Source organism: Battus philenor, unplaced genomic scaffold (assembly GCF_028537555.1).
Source record: "Battus philenor isolate CCGP_79_NKW_IND1 unplaced genomic scaffold, ilBatPhil1.0.hap1 SCAF_78, whole genome shotgun sequence".
NCBI lineage: Eukaryota > Metazoa > Arthropoda > Insecta > Lepidoptera > Papilionidae > Battus > Battus philenor.
In genome coordinates this window covers 12,501-17,500 of record NW_027181746.1, presented here as the reverse complement: position 1 = coordinate 17,500, position 5,000 = coordinate 12,501, and the positions used below count along the sequence as shown (strand labels likewise).

The window sequence follows — 5,000 nt, the reverse complement described above, 5'->3', positions numbered from 1 at the left end:
TTGGTGGTTGTGGAGTGTGGAGTGTGTTTTTTTGGTTGGTGGGGTGTGTGTGGGTGGTGGTGTTAGTTTGTTTGCGGAGATTGCGTTTTTTTTAGATTTAGTTTTTTTTTTTTTTTTTTATAAAAAAAAAAAAAATTTAAAAATTATTCTTAGAAAACGCGCGCGAATCGAACAAAACTAATAACACCGATACACAAACAACGCGCGCCACCAACGAGAACGCCCGAAACTGAAACTTCTATAACCGACAAACGCACGAACGACACAGCGGCGGCGGGGAGGAGGGAAGAAAAAGGGGATCATCTCCCCACAACAACACACCGTAAACTGTGTCGGACGACGTCTCCGTTATGTAAGAGCGGAAGGCGTAAGAGAACGTCTCGTTTAATTAACGCGAACGGCGTTGGGCTCCCGAGTCGACTTCGGGGCGGCCCTTAACGCATCGCATCAACGAGCTCGTCGCGCGCTAGTCGCGCGACGGTCGATCATGATATATAAATCAAGGATTTCGGATCTCTCTAAAACCGGGCTGGAAATCGGTCATTGTTCGTTTTGCGAAACGATATTTTATAAAAGTGAAGATTTGTATGTGTCTCGTCAAAGAACGTTCCGATGAATCGGACGCGATGCCGCGTCCAAAGTAAATCTGGACGAACGCGAGGCGAGTGTTGAGATATACATTTTCCTCCGTGAACAGATAGAAAAACGAATTCATTTTGTTGTTGCGGTGTGGTGTTGTGTGTGTATTGTAATAAATACGCACGCACGCACGCACGCAAAAAGCTACCTAGGCACCGGCGCGTCACGGCGTTTCGAACGTCCGACGCGTCGCTTGTCACACGTCTATCATATCATCATCACCCTCATATCTCTCGTATGTGCGGTGTTGGTGTGTGTTAGCTCTAGCTAGCTCCCTGGTTGATCCTGCCAGTAGTTATATGCTTGTCTCAAAGATTAAGCCATGCATGTCTCAGTGCAAGCCGTATTAAGGCGATACCGCGAATGGCTCAATATATCAGTTTTGGTTCCTTAGATCTTACCTCGGTTACTTGGATAACTGTGGTAATTCTAGAGCTAATACATGCAATCAGAACTCTGACCAGTGATGGGATGAGTGCTTTTATTAGATCAAAACCAATCGACGGAGGGCCTCGCGTCCGAAGTCGTTAATTTTGATGAATCTGGATAACTTTTGCCGATCGCATGGTCCAGCACCGGCGACGCATCTTTCAAATGTCTGCCTTATCAACTTTCGATGGTAGTTTCTGCGACTACCATGGTTGTCACGGGTAACGGGGAATCAGGGTTCGATTCCGGAGAGGGAGCCTGAGAAACGGCTACCACATCCAAGGAAGGCAGCAGGCGCGCAAATTACCCACTCCCGGCACGGGGAGGTAGTGACGAAAAATAACGATACGGGACTCTTACGAGGCCTCGTAATCGGAATGAGTACACTTTAAATATTTTAACGAGGAACAATTGGAGGGCAAGTCTGGTGCCAGCAGCCGCGGTAACTCCAGCTCCAATAGCGTATACTAAAATTGTTGCGGTTAAAAAGCTCGTAGTTGCATTTGTGCGCCGCGCTGTCGGTGCACCGCATCCGCGGTGATACTGACACGTCTGCGGAGCATATCGTCGGTGAGCCGTCGGTAAAACGGCGGTTCAATATCAAAATCCTATCGCGGTGCTCTTCGGTGAGTGTCGAGATGGGCCGACAATTTTACTTTGAACAAATTAGAGTGCTCAAAGCGGGCTCAAAATGCTGCTTGAATATTTCGTGCATGGAATAATAGAATATGATCTCGGTTCTATTTTGTTGGTTTTCAGAACTCCGAGGTAATGATTAATAGGGATAACTGGGGGCATTCGTATTGCGACGTTAGAGGTGAAATTCTTGGATCGTCGCAAGACGAACATCAGCGAAAGCATTTGCCAAAGGTGTTTTCATCAATCAAGAACGAAAGTTAGAGGTTCGAAGGCGATTAGATACCGCCCTAGTTCTAACCGTAAATATGTCATCTAGCGATCCGCCGACGTTACTACGATGGCTCGGCGGGCAGCTTCCGGGAAACCAAAGATTTTGGACTCCGGGGGGAGTATGGTTGCAAAGCTGAAACTTAAAGGAATTGACGGAAGGGCACCACCAGGAGTGGAGCCTGCGGCTTAATTTGACTCAACACGGGAAATCTCACCAGGCCCGGACACCGGAAGGATTGACAGATTAACAGCTCTTTCTTGATTCGGTGGGTGGTGGTGCATGGCCGTTCTTAGTTGGTGGAGCGATTTGTCTGGTTAATTCCGGTAACGAACGAGACTCTAGCCTGCTAAATAGGCGTCGTCATTTAGGTGTGCGCCGCTCCGGTGGCGCAACTCACTGGCGACGTATTAAAATTCTTCTTAGAGGGACCGGCGGCTTCGAGCCGCACGAGATTGAGCAATAACAGGTCTGTGATGCCCTTAGATGTCCTGGGCCGCACGCGCGCTACACTGAAGGAATCAGCATGTTCTCCCTGGCCTAGAGGCCCGGGCAACCCGTTGAAACTCCTTCGTGCTGGGGATTGGGGTTTGCAATTATCCCCCATAAACGAGGAATTCCTAGTAAGCGCGAGTCATAAGCTCGCGTTGATTACGTCCCTGCCCTTTGTACACACCGCCCGTCGCTACTACCGATTGAATGATTTAGTGAGGTCTTCGGACCGACACGCGGTGGCTTCACGGCCGTCGGCGTTGCTGGGAAGTTGACCAAACTTGATCATTTAGAGGAAGTAAAAGTCGTAACAAGGTTTCCGTAGGGGAACCTGCGGAAGGATCATTAACGTGTGTGTATGTGTGCGAGACGCGTGATATGTTCACGAACGTTGTTGCGCCGCTGTTGCTGTTGTTGCTGTTGCGACGACGACGACGACGACGACGACGACTTCGTACATACCGTGTTTACACATATATATATATGTAATACATCCATAATGATATATATATACGACATATATACATATATATGTACGTACGCGCGCGCTGCTGTTCGTATCTAATGCGGACGAGCGCGCGCGCGTGTGCGTGCGTGTGTGTGTGCGTGTTTGTATATATGTATAAAAAATAAAATGTGAAATAATTGTCTCTAGCGTCTATTACGCCTAACGGCGCAGCGGCGACGGCGCCGTGGCGGTGGCCGGTGGCGGTGGTGGCATTCGTCGAAAGTGCTACCGCCGCCGCTGCCTCCGCCGCCGTCGAAGCGGCCGGGTGGCGGAAAAACGCCGAGAGACGAGCGCCGACCGGGGCATACCAAACGGAGCGTTCGAAGCGGTGAAAATCCCCACTGCCTAGCTCAGGCCCTTTATTGTCGGTTGGCGCTATACAAAACGAAATTTAAGCGGTTAGAAAGATGACAATGTCGTGCGTCACGCCAGCTCGTTGGGGGGTGCGCGGGTCGTCGTCGTTCATCATTCTAAAGGATTCGCGTCGGGGCGTTAAGCTTTTTCGGTGCCGTTTCTTTATGAACGCCTCGGCGCACATGAATTCGACCAACTTTCGACGTTAATACATAAAAACGGACAATCAAGTGGCCGACGGCGAGAGCCGTAGGCCGCTACCGTAAGTAATAACAACATTAAGAAAAAACCATTACCCTGGACGGTGGATCACTTGGCTCGCGGGTCGATGAAGAACGCAGTTAACTGCGCGTCATAGTGTGAACTGCAGGACACATTTGAACATCGACATTTCGAACGCACATTGCGGTCCGTGGAGAAATATCCAGGACCACTCCTGTCTGAGGGCCGGCTGTTAAAATATAAAAACCACACTGTTCGGTGTAGAACGCGCGCTACGTGCGCTCGCGCCGGTCGATGCGCGCGGCGGTGACGCGCGACGCGGCGGCGGCGGGTTGGTGGGGGGTGATGAACGAGCTCGCGGACGGTGCGATGGGACGATCTCTAATAAGAGTCTCTCGTCCGCGCCGCCGCGGCTCTCACTCTCTCTCTCTCACTATCCGCCGTCGCTGTCGTCGCGCTGCCGCTGCCGCACTACCGCGCGCGGGCGAGCGGGCGCGCGCTCTTTCGAACAATTGACGGTTTCCGTTGAACGTTCTTCGCGACGGACGACGGACGGCGGGGTGCTGCACCCCTCACGTCCGCGTACGCGCGGAGCGCGTTTACGGTCCGTTTAAATATATCGAATTGTATTGAATATGAAACGAGTGTGAAAAGATTACACGCATCGCTAAGACGCGAGTCTTCGTAGTGCGGTCTTCGTCCGAGCTCATCGGTTCGTGTATACGATATAATAAAATATATCGGAAGCACAGACGACGCGTCTCCGACGGATGCGACCGGCAGGCGGTGAATGTTTTCTTGCGCGGCAAGCGTAACGCACACACAAACATATGTAAGTAAACATTACGTGATGTTCATGTGCGCGCGCGCCTAGCCCGATGCGAGAGAGTTCACCGCTCGTCGTCGCTACGCATCCGTATTATGTCGGTGATACGCGTCGTCGTTCCAGTGCGAACGTTATATTATCGTATCGATACGGACCGATACCGAAAGGGCCGGACGATCGATCGCTAACGAAAAGTACTCGCGCTCGCGTATGCGTGTCGAGATTTTCGTTTACGCTCGTATCATCATAATCATCATCATCGTCATCGTCGTCGTTCATCGCGCAACGCGTGTTGTGTGTGCAGCGTTGCGTTGTGCGTGCGCGCGTCTAGAGACCTCTAAGGACTCGCGACGCGCGCGCCTCGCGCACGCGCACTCGCTCTGCGACGCGCGATGATCGCGACGGTGGGGGTGGTGTACGGTAGGCGGACTCGACGTCCGAAGGGCGTCCCGCGACGACGACCGGCCGCCGTGCGCGCTTGCTTGCTTGCGCGCGCGGTCCGTCGGTTCGTCGTCGTCAAAAATATAATAAGGGACGTCGCGTACGGATATCGCGTCTGCCTCGAATTTTTATCGTTGGCCTCAGATCAGGGAGGATCACCCGCCGAATTTAAGCATATTAGT

General features: G+C 51.7%; 3 non-coding genes across 3 annotated transcripts in view; all 3 read left to right on the top strand.

Moving 5' to 3' along the window:
- The first annotated feature begins 911 nt into the window (after positions 1 to 911).
- On the top strand, positions 912 to 2,815 carry LOC137931448 (small subunit ribosomal RNA). Its single transcript, XR_011109039.1, has one exon. It is a non-coding gene; the product is annotated as a small subunit ribosomal RNA (ribosomal RNA).
- Positions 2,816 to 3,622: 807 nt separating this feature from the next.
- LOC137931446 (5.8S ribosomal RNA) lies at positions 3,623 to 3,779 on the top strand. The gene has a single exon (XR_011109037.1). It is a non-coding gene; the product is annotated as a 5.8S ribosomal RNA (ribosomal RNA).
- A 1,174-nt stretch (positions 3,780 to 4,953) lies between these two features.
- LOC137931449 (large subunit ribosomal RNA) overlaps positions 4,954 to 5,000 on the top strand; it is a 4,033-nt gene continuing 3,986 nt past the window's right edge. Inside the window, exon 1 of the ribosomal RNA XR_011109040.1 lies at positions 4,954 to 5,000. This exon is cut by the window's right edge and continues 3,986 nt beyond it. This is a non-coding gene — a ribosomal RNA (large subunit ribosomal RNA).